The sequence below is a fragment of the Rhopalosiphum maidis genome, chromosome 2 (assembly GCF_003676215.2).
Source record: "Rhopalosiphum maidis isolate BTI-1 chromosome 2, ASM367621v3, whole genome shotgun sequence".
Lineage (NCBI taxonomy): Eukaryota > Metazoa > Arthropoda > Insecta > Hemiptera > Aphididae > Rhopalosiphum > Rhopalosiphum maidis.
In genome coordinates this window covers 34967120-34983172 of record NC_040878.1, presented here as the reverse complement: position 1 = coordinate 34983172, position 16053 = coordinate 34967120, and the positions used below count along the sequence as shown (strand labels likewise).

Sequence of the window (16053 nt, the reverse complement as noted above, 5' to 3'; positions counted from 1 at the left end):
ACGCGCGAAAATGGTCGGTACGCACATTGCTATATACACGTATACGTATTGTGTACACGACTGCGTAAACAAATAATACAGTATGCAACGCGTGTACAAGTCTCGCCCGAAAACCGCGTGTGGGCGAACGCGCCGTCGGTCGTAAACAGATGCGCGTAACACCGATATACATACATAATGTTATTATTTTTTATTATAACGTACGCGTACCATTATTTTCGTACGTATAGATATTATGCGAGATTACGGGAAAATATTAACGGATCTTTCGAACCCGTCATTATAAAAGCCGCCACCGCGTAAAATATCACGCGCGTAGGCGTAAGTATATACCTGTATAGGGCCTATATACATTGTGCGGACGTGATTTCTTTTTAGTGGGATTTACATCTACTTCGAGACAAAATTGTCTGCGTGTTTCAGTACACCAATACTTATACGCATTATAATATGCAATGCTCGAAAAGAACGGCCGACACCCGCGAGAGACGTTCGTCCACCAACCCCCCCCCCACAACCAAAAAAAAAAAAAATCGAAATCTAGTCTTCGATCGCCGCCATAAGAGACTGTATATGTCTGACCGCGTTCAGATTACATCACTATGGGATATTAACCCGCGGGAAATACTCTCAAACGGTCGGCAGGAGGTCGGACGCCCGACAGGATGCAGAGAAGACAAGGCTATCAGAAGTTCTTCGCGCTTCGTTCACTCCGGCGCAGGACAGTGGTGTATCATTACAATTGTACGTTTCAATAATCAGCTATCCCATTTGAAAAATGATTTATTTTCAGTATATCATAGTGTTTTTTCTTTTGTGTATACAAATTAACTTTACTGATTGAATCAAATACATAGAACGACTTCTTCAATATACGTGTGTTTGGAAATTTATAAGTATAAGCAATAGGTAGGTTATACTTGATATTTCTGAGGATTTGTGCCCAAACAGAAATTAATTAAAATGTTAATATTATTAATAAATCGATTATACAACCATTAACCAATAAAATAATACCACGTGCCTAACGGTTTGCTCGGAATCTAAAACTAAACCAAACTTTCTAGGTGTTTACAATACTATATCAATATAACAGTACACACTTTCTCAAGCACGTAAATTAATGATCTTAATTACTATTGTAAGTATAACACGCTGCCCACGCATTCTGTAAAGATATTATAGATTCGTCTCACGATTTCACGAATTTAATAATAATATAAAAACAAACGTTGACGGCATTCGTATACGCTTGTGCTCGGAATACTGCGGCCGGTGTAATTGTGTTATTCACTATAATAATATATATATATATATATGCTATCACACCGAGAGATAAAAGATACAGAAATAGAGAGAGAGAGAGAGACGACCACAAGACCTTTTTAATTACGCGCCGTTAAAAGCGTTCGCCTAATAGAACCGTCGAGTCACGGTGATTCCAGCGAAACTATATTAAACATCTCGAGTATTACACCCCACACCCCACACAAAGAGCCACGTGCGCCTCTTTGACATTTATATAATAACAATAATTATAATTCCAATTAAAATATATAGGTACCCATGTTGTTTTAGTTGGATAAAATATTCAAAAGCGACACGCGACGGATGTACGCCATACACGACAAACATGCATTTTATTGTGCTTGTGTGTGTGTGTGTGTGTGTGTATTAGATTACGGTACGTTATCAATTGTCATACATTAAACCTAAATAGGTTACGAGTGCTTTCATACGGTATAGACCTGTGTGTGACATAGCGATGAGCGCTGTACATCACTATGGATGATTATTAATTGTTATCGAGATTATATTATTATATTACCGTAATAATATTATACAACCACAATATATTATATTATTATAATATATGTATTACGTCAATAGGAATGTTAACTTTTGCACTTGCGATTGACGAGGCGACGGATATATGCGTACTCATATATATATATATATATATATTTATTGCACGAGTAATGAGTATCATTTATATGCGTATTATATTATATTATTATATAGTATAATAGTTCACCGCGCATAGCTCGTTTTATTACGAACGAACGTCGTTTTCAATACCGAAATCAATAACAAGCGATTACATCAAATTAACGAATACAATTTAATTTGCAGACTTTATATGCGTCGTGGATAATCCATGAATTAGATTCGTGAGTATAATATTATAATAATACAGTAAATAGTATAGTTTAAAATATAATAAAATTAAAGAAATACGAATCGTATTAAACTCAATCAATCCGACACATTCGCAAAAATAAAAAGTTTCATACTTTTATAGTGCACGTAATACTCGTATACAGGGCTTCAACCGAAATATTGCACCTTTTCTTTCCTAAGGCATTTCCCAGATACTGTGAGTATACGAATATATAGTATTATTCATTAAGTTTCGTTGACCGCATAATGAATAAATTGTAATATCATAATAATATTATGTGCCTAGAATTTACGCTCTTAAATTATATCGAACGAAATCGTTATTCGTGATATGTACACATTTATAGTTGATTGACGTTTTGCAATATAATAATGCCGAGACGTATTTATATCAAAGATAATGATAGTATTACGTCCAATGTCACATCTTAAATAACCGTAACCCAATAATCCCGTTAGAGTGGAAAATAAAATCGACTTTAAGATCACGTAATGTATGTTATGATCATAATATAAAAATCGGACGAGACGGTCATTTAGTTTTACCTACCTATTTATAAACTTTAAAATTAAAAACATTATTTTATCACATAAGATTATATAATATGCTAATTATTTTAATATAATATGTTTACTGATTATCGCTTACAACCCTATGGCTATACTGTATTATTTACATTTTTATAACTTTGACAAACAACAATAGTTGAGTGTGTGAGGTTTCGAAGAATGAAATACTATGATTATTAATTATTCGCGATATTATAGATAGTAGTGTCATAAATGATAGAACATCATCGTATACGTGATATCAAAATTTCCTAAAGGTTAAGAGGGAAAAATCGAATCGTCTACACGCATCCTTTTTATTCGGAAACAATATATATTCACAACATATTACCAAGAAATAATAGAATAGTATTATTACTATCGTACGTATGTAATCCGTTTCTAGCTATAAAACAAGAGTCGGTTGTAGAATAAGTATTAAACTATAAAAAAAATTATATTATGAAAATCGAAATTATGTCTACTTCAATAATATAATCTGTTATATTATTACTGTTAAGCAAATAAATACATAGGCGATAATAAAATTTAAAATAAAATTACTGTGTATAGTGAACAATATACATATTATGATATTATTTCCATTTAGAATGATAATTAATAATAGCATTGAGAGTATAATATTGTAATTTTAACAAATACAGAATGGAATCAACTGTCTATATTTAGGTATAAAATAAAATCGTATTTCTATAAATAGTAATTTTTAGATTTTTAAATTATTTTTTTTGTATTTAATGTAATTTAAATAAATATTAAGCAGGATATAATTTAGGAATTTATGACTCATAAATATACATTATTAAAGAATATTTTTATTATTTATATAAACATTAATAATTGAATTAATACAATAACAGAAGAATGGTAACGAATAGTAACTTCGAGAAATCTGGTGATACGCCATAAAAGTATAGAGCACTGTTATCTTAACTTCAAAATACTTATTATTAATAAATACAATTTATTTGTATTATATTTCAAGTCCAAAATATGAGTTTTTATTCAATTAACTAAAACTTTATGCAGTTATAAAATCGTTCATATATATTAATATAATAATACTTTAAACTGGGACTGGGACTGTGAGCTCACGGCTAATAAACCGATAAGTCGACTTCAGGTTTTTTTACTGTGATAAGAAATACAATATTATATACATATACAGTGAATACTCTTTTTAACGAATTTGAAGGTTCTTTAAAATAAAAATTTCTTAAAGATAAATAATATTTTTTTTTATTTAAAAAACTAATTTTTAATGTACGAAATATATGCAAACAGTAATATATAATATATAGGAGTGTATAATATTAATAAATAAATCAAAATAAAATAAAATATATTTAAATTACATACTTTTTTTATTCTTTGATTTGAAGAATTTTCTGATATCCTGTATAACAATTTATACCATTCTGACTATAAAAATGTGTATTTATTTAAATAAATCTAATTGATAAGTATTCTTTATAAATATGTCACATTATAAAAGTTTTAAATTTTTTGTTGAAAAATAACACAAAATCAATTCGTAAAATAGATACATTTTTGAATAAAGTTATAGTTCCATAAAATATTTCGTTACATACCTCTAAAGAATTTTGTTGAATATAAAATTCCATTGTTTGAATATAATTTAAAATGTTTAAAATAGTTTCTATATATTTTATCAAAGCTATTATTTGAAATAAAAGATAAACATTTAAATGATATTCTAAATCATAAATTAAATATACTCGATAACAAGGTATCTTATAAATAAGAAATAAAACATTCTTTTACAAAATATATTTGAAACTAAATCAATTATTTTTAGTATCAGATAATAATATAAGAAGTTCATGTTATTATAAAAATAAATTAACTTAAATTAATAAAATAGTGTTTGTTTCATTTAAGTAGATTCCTAAAATAATTATGTATTTAGATGTTAATAAAATGTAGGGAAAATAAATTAGAATTTTTATTTAATAAGTAATACGGGTCAGCCTATTAGTCGTTGGATCATTGTTGTAACCCCTTATAAAAAATATAAAAACATTTAAAAATACTAATCTGATTTAAGAGTGTTTGCTTGTATACAATAACATAATATTCAGACGTACCGTGATGTGTAGGTACATATATTACTTGTTTAGATTTAAGAAAATAAGTTATTTATAATGGATTTATACATATATATATATGGTAAAAGTATAATAATGTTTTTTAGCTTTCTAATCGAAAGAACACGAAGTTAAAAAAAAATAGAAAACACAATATAATATAATATATATAAGCACAAGTATTTTATGTGACGCGTTTATTGACATTATATTATTTTTATTAGCTAGAATTTTTATTATTTTATTACGTATATTTGTTGTTTGACAATAACGATCGAAATACTTAAATTATATAAATAAATAAGTACTTGTTCGTAGTCCAGTAAAAAATATAATAGTTTATAGTGAATAAATGATTATTTGTTTTTACCTATGCCATACAAACGAATAATAAACGCACGCCTCTCAAGTCCGTCAACGGAAATCAAATATAAACAAGAGTAATGACTCTATATATTATATTATTGAAGTACGTATCGGCACATACGTTGTATAATAACAACGTCAACGAGTCTCGTTGACACGAATACCGACTTTGACGTTTGTCAGGGAAATAAAAAATAAGTACACGACATGTACATATTAAATATATATATATATATATATATAATATGTTACATATGTTATGTTTATATTATATTGGGTAGATTTACCATAATCTGCACTCATTTATGTATACATATACCTAATAACACTCTGGGTTATTTACTCGTGTAAATGTATAGTGTGTACATAATAATATAATGAGCATACATGGATCGTAGTAAATATACATATATACATAGGACGTGCCATTGCAGGAAACGCGCCAAAGACTGTTACAAATGTATAATAACAATTAGCAGATATACAACGGGACGCATACGCTGTAAAACGTTTGAGTCGCTCGTATATTAAATTGTTATTAGGTATTTTCACATAGTAAAAACGTGCTTAAGAATATGTGTATGTGTGTGTGAGAGAGTGCGCGCAAACGTCGTATTTGCGAAAAAAAAAGGACGAAAAAAAAATTCGAACTCGTGCTTACTTATATAATATATTATTATATATAGCATCACGACACAGACTCAAGCTCGTATAATAGCTGACCCTAGCAAATGAATATAAATCGGTTAATTATTGTTATGGGAGAATGAGACTACGGCGTTTAACAATACATCAGTGCGCATCAGAGAGTCGTCAGGGCATTATATTACTATTGCGTCCTGATCTAAAAGGTCAGACACAGGTTATAACCTACTATTGAGTCCCGGAGTACCTTATTTTATAACATGGGTACTAGCGACTTAAAAATCAATTATTAGAATGCGCTTCGTTATAATATGGGATTATACGATATAACTATTTTCTTGCGTAGTACTTAACGATACAGTTATACAAAGAAATATAAAAAAATGCTGACAATTAAACTTTTACTAAATGTTGCAAGTTATCTATAGTATCCAGTCAGTATACACAATTCCATTTTGATTCTCATTAAAATAGCTATATTTATCTAACCCATAATACAAACAATGATTTTTATATTTGTTTATAGTATATATGGTATGACTGAATTGTAGGACACGAGTAATGACTACGATATCAATCGTATCTAAAGAAAATATTTTAAAATTAAATATTTATGTTTAGAGTATAGTAAAATAGGAAAAATAATTTTTACAATTGATTTAACACTAACGTAGTCAACAATATTAATATACAAAATAACTAGTCAAAATGATCGTCAGTTGTTTTTTTCTTCTTCTTATTATTATTATTTTTTTTTTTTTATCGAGAATTAAGCACCAAAAGTAATTGTAAAAGCATATATTTGACATAAGTTCATTGGAAAAATAATAACACGATTTTCTGAAAAATTTAAAATCTGTAAGATTACTGCCACGAGTTACGGGTAAAAATATTCGAACGCGGTCTCTAACGTGAACTCACATATAATATACCTACTCAGGTACATATATCAATCACATAAAAATTGAAATCGTCACGGGAACGTCGATTTTTATTTCAATTCATTTATTTGTCTTCTTCTTTTTATCATTAATTAGGGCTAAAAAAGTAACCATACAATGAACATAATAACGACGTACATCGCAGCAGACGCCTGCGCACGGCCGACACAATAATACACGCGCGACAAAACTACATAGGTAACATATATAATATAAAAATAATAATAATAATCAAGTGTATTTATTTCGTCGTCAATGAGAAACGATATATGTGCATGTATATACACTAGTAGTATTATATTATTATTTTATTATATACGCACCGTATACTATACACTGCACGCGTCGCAAATCGGCGCCAACGGAAGAGGACACCACTCGCGAAAGCTCAGCGGGTGTCCGGCGCGGGGCCGGTGTGCTCAGCAACAAATATGTGCGTAAAAAGTGGGTCAGCGGAAGCTGCGCACGTTAAACGCCACCGATCTAATACGTGTCGTGTGATAAACATATATCATATACATATCATATACAGGGTGATTCGCCAGTCATATATTCACCTTAGTTTTTGTTTTCAATGACAATGAGTAGAATTTAGAGGACCATATTTTAAATTACTTCAATTTTTTTATCGTGCCTTACGCGTAATTTGGCAACACAAAACATTCGTATTTCAAATTAATCGTTCCTGTAAATTGTGACAAGACTTATTTGTATTATTATTATTATTATTTTTTTTTTTTTAATGTATATAAATTCATAGCATCTAAAAATGTTTAATAAGTAGTTTCAAAATTATAAAAATATATATTTATATCATGGATACCACTTACTTTTAATAGTATTGAAAATTTTTTTTTTTTTTTTTCATAGAATAGATTTAATATTCAATCTAGTATTTATTATAATAGGACATTCAATTTTAAAATCATCACAGTCACCACATTGTTTTCTAAACCATTTAACCTACTATCTATAATGCATAAAAATAAATAACTTAAAATTTACTTTTTCGAATCTTGATTTATATTCGCGCATCTGTATTCTATAAATATCAATTTACAAGGATGATAAGTATTTTAAACAAAACTGCATTATCATAAAGCGCTCCATAAATGGTATATAAAATCAAAGTATTCAAAAATGTAGTCCTTATGGGTTACATACTTAACATTTTTTCTAAAAAATCAGAATTTGAATACATTTATTATTATTCAAAATAAAAATGGGAGTGAGCGTGCTTGATGAACCACCCTGTGTATGTATAATGTATATTTATATACTAAATCTTCCACACGCATCTGCATGGTTATCGTAATATATACTAATATATACATACATATCACACACATAAACACATATATACGAACGGTACAGTAAATGCAGTAGGACGCGGTGTCGTCAAAACTGGAGCAAATCGAAGATTAATACAACTGCGTGTCAAATATAAAGTATACGGATGCGAATACTCATCCAGCAGTGCATACATATGTAAGTGTGTATGTGTGTAATACGAACGACAGACACTTCGTCCGTGTATATGTATTATATTTTAATATTCGATCGGCCCATATATCATGCATATGTGTAATGCATATAGGTATACATTATATTGATTTTTTTTCCCAGCACTGTATACTATACTATACCGTGCATAATATAATCTCGTTTGCGATGATTATATTATAATTTCCTCGTCAGTGTCACGGATTTACACTGCTGAATATTCGCAAATCATTATTTCGATATATTATATTATTATCACGCTTGCCGCGACACATAATACACATTATTATATTAGTGTCCGTATATACACTGCAGGTTGACCGGCTATCGGATATAATTATAGTGGATAAGCCTTTGGGGTATTCACACACCAAGGTGTAAACTGCCGTTGCTGTCCCTCGGACTCCTATTATTTTTTGTTTCACAATTTCTGTCTGTTGTGTCATATACTACAAGTCTTATTTTTTTATAATAGACGATTGAAATCTAAAACATTATTACATATTATATTATAATATAACGATTATCCACTGATTAACAAAAATTAAAATAAAAAAAAAAAAAACATTTATATTATTTTGGTTACGAAAAATATAATAACGTACCTACTTACTATAGACATAACATAATCTGTTTAAACATGTATAGTAATAAACTAATAACTAAAAGTTAAATAAGATCGTTTTATAAAATTAATTTAAAACCTAATTATTTTCATAATATCCACAAAAACGTCCAAATACCTACGCCAATCTGACTAATTGTTTAGATAAACATAAGTTATTATTTTAAAGTAATATGATGGAGCTGCAATAGAATTTCGTGTTGTATATAATATGCATAATATATCGATATAATAAAAAGAAAACCACACAATATTATAATTTAAGTTCGAATGACGATCGAATATGGCCCGCGGACCACGGGTGCGTCTTGCGCATATACGGGTGGCGAGTAATGTGCGGGAAAACAAATTAATTGAAACCTTAAAAATGGAGCACTGTGTAGGTAGGTATACACTTATTAAATAAAGCCCATTAACACGATTCCGGTAGGCGAACAATTACATTACAAATTACAATCGATCGAAAAAAAAAAACATTTTACATATCATTATAATGCTCCGAAGTTAACTTACTGGAAATAAAATATTATTATTTATCTGCCATTGAATTAAAGCCGTCTTACACACACGAGTTCGAATGACGCCTCGATTTTACTGTATTCAAGACCAATACGCTTGTATATAGCGGGAAAGAGCCAGAGATGACGGCTCGGAGATTGTAAACACATGTTCGGAATAAACACAAACTATACACGATCTCCAGTCGTTCACCGGGAAGGTATAGAAATAACCTTAACCTATACATAATACGCCTATAAACTGTAAAACGAAGTAAAAAAAAATATTTATCGCATCATCTGCTGTGTATATTATATAGGCTCGTCTAGGAATGCGAAATAATGCGTGCGGTGATAATTATATAATAATATACAAGCGGTAATAAACTGGTGTACATTTTATATTTTAGGTACGCGGAAACACCAATGATCTGATTAATATTTTAATTTGCACTAGAATCCAAGAGACGACTTTAAATTTAAAAAAAAAATTATACTACGATATATGCATACAGTAAGTGACTGTAAAAACGTATATATTATAACACCTGAAGTATGGTTAGTCACATGTTATTTTACAGGGCGCGGACTCTTTCGTACGCCAATTAATATTCATGTATGGTTAAATGTACGTATATAACACGAACAAAACTAGACTTAATACCGTATTTTGTATGCGTTATTTTTAAACATATTTTTTATTTTATAAATAAGAGAGAAATCATAAAATATAACGTGTTTGAAAGGTCAAACGCAATAAAATAAAAACATTTGAATTATTAATATATTATATACGTCTGCAATTATCGCATGTGTGCGATCAAATGACAAACGGTGTTTTCGGAATACTATTAAGGCGCATGCATAATTACAAAATTTAGTAAGACAGTTTTTTTTAAATATTTTATTTCATCATATTAATCACGTTTGTTGGTGGAACTGATAACAAACACGTCGGTCGAGTAGCTACGTTATTATATAGTAATAACGTTTTATTATGTACTAACATACTTTCGGAAGTCGCACAAACATCGCAAGTAAATACAATAATAAGTATGATGTATCGTAAAAAAAAATAAAGTGTACAAACTCGTAACCGAATAGCTACATCCCATATTCATAAATTAATCGACGAGGAACCATACACGCGTTGTTTATAAATGGAAAAATACGAAGTCTTATTTAAATTCAACGAATTATATACCTCTGCTATATAATATACCGGTGTCCGGTAATAGGTTGTGGCTCCGCGCAATCGGTTATAAATACGGTGTTAGGCGTACATAAAATGTGTATAATAACAGCATTTAATAGGGGACACAGTAACGTAATAATGATTTGTAAAATAAAATCTTGAATATTCCTTTACAATTAAAATAATTTATTTGCATAGATGCATTCGTCCAATGTCCATACGATTCAGTAAAGTGTAATGCATAATATTATGAATATATCTAGGTGTTTAGGTATAATATTATACATCACATAAAACCATTGGTTATTAATACTATTTATAATCAATGGTAATACGCATCGTTAGCACGTCGAACACACTGCACTAAAAGTTATTACAAGGCGCCGCCGTGTATAATATTATAGTATAATACATAATTATATCTACGAATATGTTTAGCATTTTGACACACCGCGTAATTAATAAATATCGGTACGGCGTCAGGTGTAAGCAATCATGTACAAAAGAAAAGGAATGCAGTACAGCTAGGTGTACTTGTTATACGATTATAATTGTATATGAGTATACTTATATGCAACTGATACAACATCGACTGTTATAAATAAGTAATTGTATTAATCTGCAGAATATCTTTAACAAACATCACGAATTTTCAATTGAAAACGCGAGTAGTAAAAAAAGCAAAGGGCGAAACAGTTTGAATGAGTACTTTCAGAGGTTTAAATTTGTTTCAATCTCTAATGATGTAGAAAAGCATTTAAATATCAAACCCTGCACCGATACTACATATTTTTTGGTAATTTTCTTTCTAATAAACAATTAATTCCCAAAATTAAACAGCGTCATGACTTATTAAAATAAAATACTAAATTAACATAATAATACCACCGTTACCTATTTGTAAAAATCAATAAAAATCTAAAATAATGATTATTCTAAAAATATATACAGTAGAATCCGCTTATTTGGGACACCACATAAAGGGGACAACCGCTAAATAGGGACAGATTGTATAGTCCAGAACGAATGTATCGGTTTATTAGTTATTCGGTTAATCGGGACAGACGGATAATGAGGACAAATAGGTCACCGCCCAATGTGTCCCAATCAAGCGGATTCTATTGTATATAGATCGTGTAAGAAATTAAAAAAATAATGTAACGTGTTTTTATTTTAATTCGATTCAACAACGTTATATTTTAAATATATTGTATCAAACTCATCAATGAGGTTTAATCCGTGTTAATGGTATCACTTTTTTCAAGTCATAAAATAGCTAAGCTACTAGTAGATATAGCTATCGCCTATCTTATTTAACTGTTCTAGCGCCGAGTCACATAATCATTGTTCTGAGAAATACTGTTGAAACCTTTTTAACAAAAAATAACAATTATTCTATAAAAAATTGATTCCATATAACTACAATATATACTTGTTTAATAAGCAAATGGTAATTTTTAAAACCAAAATTATACATACTTATATGGTTTTTCACGATTTTCTCGTAGTAAAAAAATGGAAATTCGCACTTCGGCACTTTTACGACAAACGACTGCAGCAGCGCGTCAATTATATACATTATGGGAATTGCACATTTACACAAATCTGTAGTCGCGGGACACGTGCTGCATGATGATTGCACACGCAGCACGCATAATACGCGATTATATACTATTATATTATTAAATCATAAACATCGTATGCCCGCGGTCGAGTTATTAATATTATTTTAATAATAATAATGGAATATACAGTGGGTAGTTCGCTAAACACGGCCCCATCGGAATCGGGTTTTTGTACACACGATATCCGAATGCATTAACGATCGTACAAAACAGCCAAACCGTCAACGTACTATACGCGTTTTGTTCGCTATACGTGTATAAATCATATTATTATAAATTATGTACCTACTACAAGAGTTTATGTCCAGTAACAACGAGAAATGTGAGCAAACCGACTGATAAAATATAATATAATAACGATTTTAGTATGTAAAAACGATATCCCCACACACAGTACGGATATTGTCGTCGCAAGTATAATTCGATACCGATGTATTTTATGCGCATATATGTATAAATATATATACGGGAGCAAATAAAATGTAGCGGCCGTGGCGTGGGCGAGGAAATTAAAACACCTGGACGGGTCAGCGGCAAATATATAATATTTTTTTCTCTGTATCATTGCTGCTGCACATTATTATATTTTACATAAATCGATATTCATGTTATTCGCGTGAACTTTTTTTTTAAAAATATTGTTTTATTGTTAAAAACTAATAAAGTAAATACCTATATATATATATATATATATATATTATAAATAAATTATACACATATAGTTTAAAACACCGGACAATTTATTCGTTTCACATATATTATACTTTTATAATTATAGCCCAAGGGTGAATATAAAATTGAAACTACGATGATAATGACTATAGAACGAACGATTTAAATAGCGTAAAATGATTTAATAAAACAGTAATGATGTAGGATGTATATTTTAATATGTATTATCTATACACAGGGTGATTCACCAAGCATGATCCAATTTTTTCTTCTTCAATAATGAAGTTATTCAAAATTTCATTTTCAAAACTTTTTTATAAACTAAAAGACTATATTTTTAATTTCTTAACATTTTTTGTACTTTAAAAGAAGTTCCCTGTGAAGATTCAATAACCTTTTATTTTTCAAATCAAATCTTTCTCTTTTTACAGTTAATTATTTAGTGAACTATGTGTACTAAAGATAATATGTACACAATAATGGGTTGGGAATATAATATAGTGATTATGTTAATTTAAGCATTTTAGTAATAATTTATAAATACCTAAGTATCAATATTAATTATTTATTAAAATGGTCATTGTATAATAATTAATAAACGTCAGATCCTTTGTACTTTAAATATTTATAAAACCATTTTTAAGAACTATGATCTTTGATATAAACATTTTTTCAACTGAAAACATACTCGTTCGAAAATTGGATTAGGTACTCGTTCGAAAATTGGATTAGGTACGCGTTACGAAAATGGAAATTCGTAAATCACGAACTTCACATGGATACCATAACCGGCGACAAATTTACCAGACGTTGAACATCACACACGCGCAAACGACAACCTGAAAGTAATTTCAGAATTTTGTTTATACATATATACACACATGGCTAGTCTGTGCGCTGCAGATACTCGACGTGACGCGTGTCGAAACAGAAGTGCGCGTGTTATTATTACTATTATTATTATATTAATGACAGCCAATAATGATAATACAAATATATTAGACGCATGCGGCCGCAACACAAAAAATATATTAAATGTGTGCACGCGTGTTACGTGTGTAGATATAAGAACGGTCTCGGGATCGCGGCCCGTCAAAGTCGATCGTCTAATGTGCGTCTCATCGTGGGCAGAGATGTAGAAGACCTAATTTCGTGACCGAGTCTCGACGATACACATTATTACTATTATTATTATTGTTATATATAATATGTTATACATACATGTATGAAAGTATGGAGGCGTACTAGACTTCAGTGCGTGTACCTGTGTACAATATACGGTACCTATATTATTATATATTTAAGTACGAGGCTCGTCATGATGTGATAAACACGGTGAAAAAAACTCGATGTCGTCGTATCGGCGGTATACATGACACGTTTTTTATGTCTTTTTTAACGATTTTTTATTAAAATATGTACCTATTTACGTTATTATATTCACATGCGACCATACAATATATATAGCCTTACATATCTGGACATGGTGACACAAAGTCGCTTTTACGAGCATCTAAATATTATTGTACACGTTCGTATAACACAGATATCAAATGCACGTGCAGCATTGTATATATATATATATATATATATATATATATGTATATATTATAATATAATAATTGGTTACACGCGCACGCGTATACAGGATGATTATTTTATTAATCACTCGTTATTTAAAAATTTTTTAACGTTTTTGAAAAATAAATTATACAAAATGTTCAGTCAAAATAAAACTACATTTTTAATTTAATATTCTGAAACAGAATATTTTTTGGAGTATTTTAATATATAAAAACAAAATTTGGGCGAGTAGCTTATAAGTTATATGTATTTAAAGTTAAAGTTAGAGGAGTGGACGAATGATACAGGTATACCCTGCATAATGTTGGTTTACTATTCCGCTCGCCCAAGTTTTAAATACTAAGAACTCAAAATCGTCCGAAATTCAATAGATTTAATAGATTTTTAAATAACCAGTTTTGTTTGATAAAAGAATCACCCAGTACTTATATATTATTTACTATATAGTTTTGAGAACGCATTTAATATACGCCCGGTGAGAATGTTCATCATTAATTAGTAACAAAACGAGTAAAGTTTTTGGAAATAGTTTTTTTTTACGAGTCGTTTAATGCGATTCCTGAAAATTACGGCGACATCATATGTATAGGTATGCCGTTTGCATTATATGAGGTACCAACAATTCGTGACTACGATTGCGATTTTGCCGAATAACGGACAAATCGACGGCTGGCTCACGCGCGGGTGTGTGTGTGTGTGTGTGGGGGGGGGGCTGACCGCGTTTTATGACGACGACGACGTCGACAATTAAGTACATTATAAAGTCTCCCATACTCGAATAAATACTTGTACTATATAATAATATATAATATACGTGCGTATACAATATAAAATCTCCAACGAGTATAACGTATTATTTCATGTTTATCGGCATTTGGAAAGCCTCAATCGCCACGATTTTAGGAAGTGCACATCGATAACCAGGGTTTAGTGCATACATAATATATTATTATATTAGTTTTCACTCGCCAATTCGAGTTTGACGCAAACGCCGAATATGGCTAGATCCCCTGTCTCCCGCGGCCGAACGAAAACACCGGATAACTGTAACGATATTATATGATAATATTGTAATAATACAATATATTATATATAATATTATAATAGCTGTGTTGCACGTGCTCGGCAGCCGTCGGGCGTAGAAAATATAAAAAAAAACCGTTCCAAAGATCAACGAGATTCGTCCACACTGTCCGGGATCGCAGTGGAAAATATGTATTCACGTCCATATACAACGTATATAGTAATAATGTATTACGTGTATGAATCTTATAAATAGGTATATATATACACTGGCATTTGAACCGATCGAGAATTTGACTTCGAGTTCCATTATTATCAATAATAATCACAGTATTGTTATTAGCATGGACCTGCTGCACGTATTTAATAATATAGTAACAATTAATGTATACGTATATATATATATATATATATATATACGACGCCACTGTTTAATATAGAAAACCCATTGAACGCGTCGATTTATTGCCAAATCATCGTCGTCTGGTGACGTGCATAATAATTGGCCGTGTCCAGTG

At 30.0% G+C, this 16053-nt stretch overlaps 1 protein-coding gene and 1 long non-coding RNA gene across 2 annotated transcripts in view; one reads left to right on the top strand and one right to left on the bottom strand.

The window, feature by feature from the left end:
* LOC113555124 (autophagy-related protein 16-1) overlaps positions 1 to 16053 on the bottom strand; it is a 155250-nt gene that overhangs the window by 40419 nt on the left and 98778 nt on the right. The window lies entirely within an intron of this gene.
* The window catches only part of LOC113555125, a 31415-nt gene continuing 17408 nt past the window's right edge, over positions 2047 to 16053 (top strand). Inside the window, exon 1 of the long non-coding RNA XR_003405330.1 lies at positions 2047 to 2171. This is a non-coding gene — a long non-coding RNA (uncharacterized LOC113555125). The remainder of the gene's footprint in view (positions 2172 to 16053) is intronic.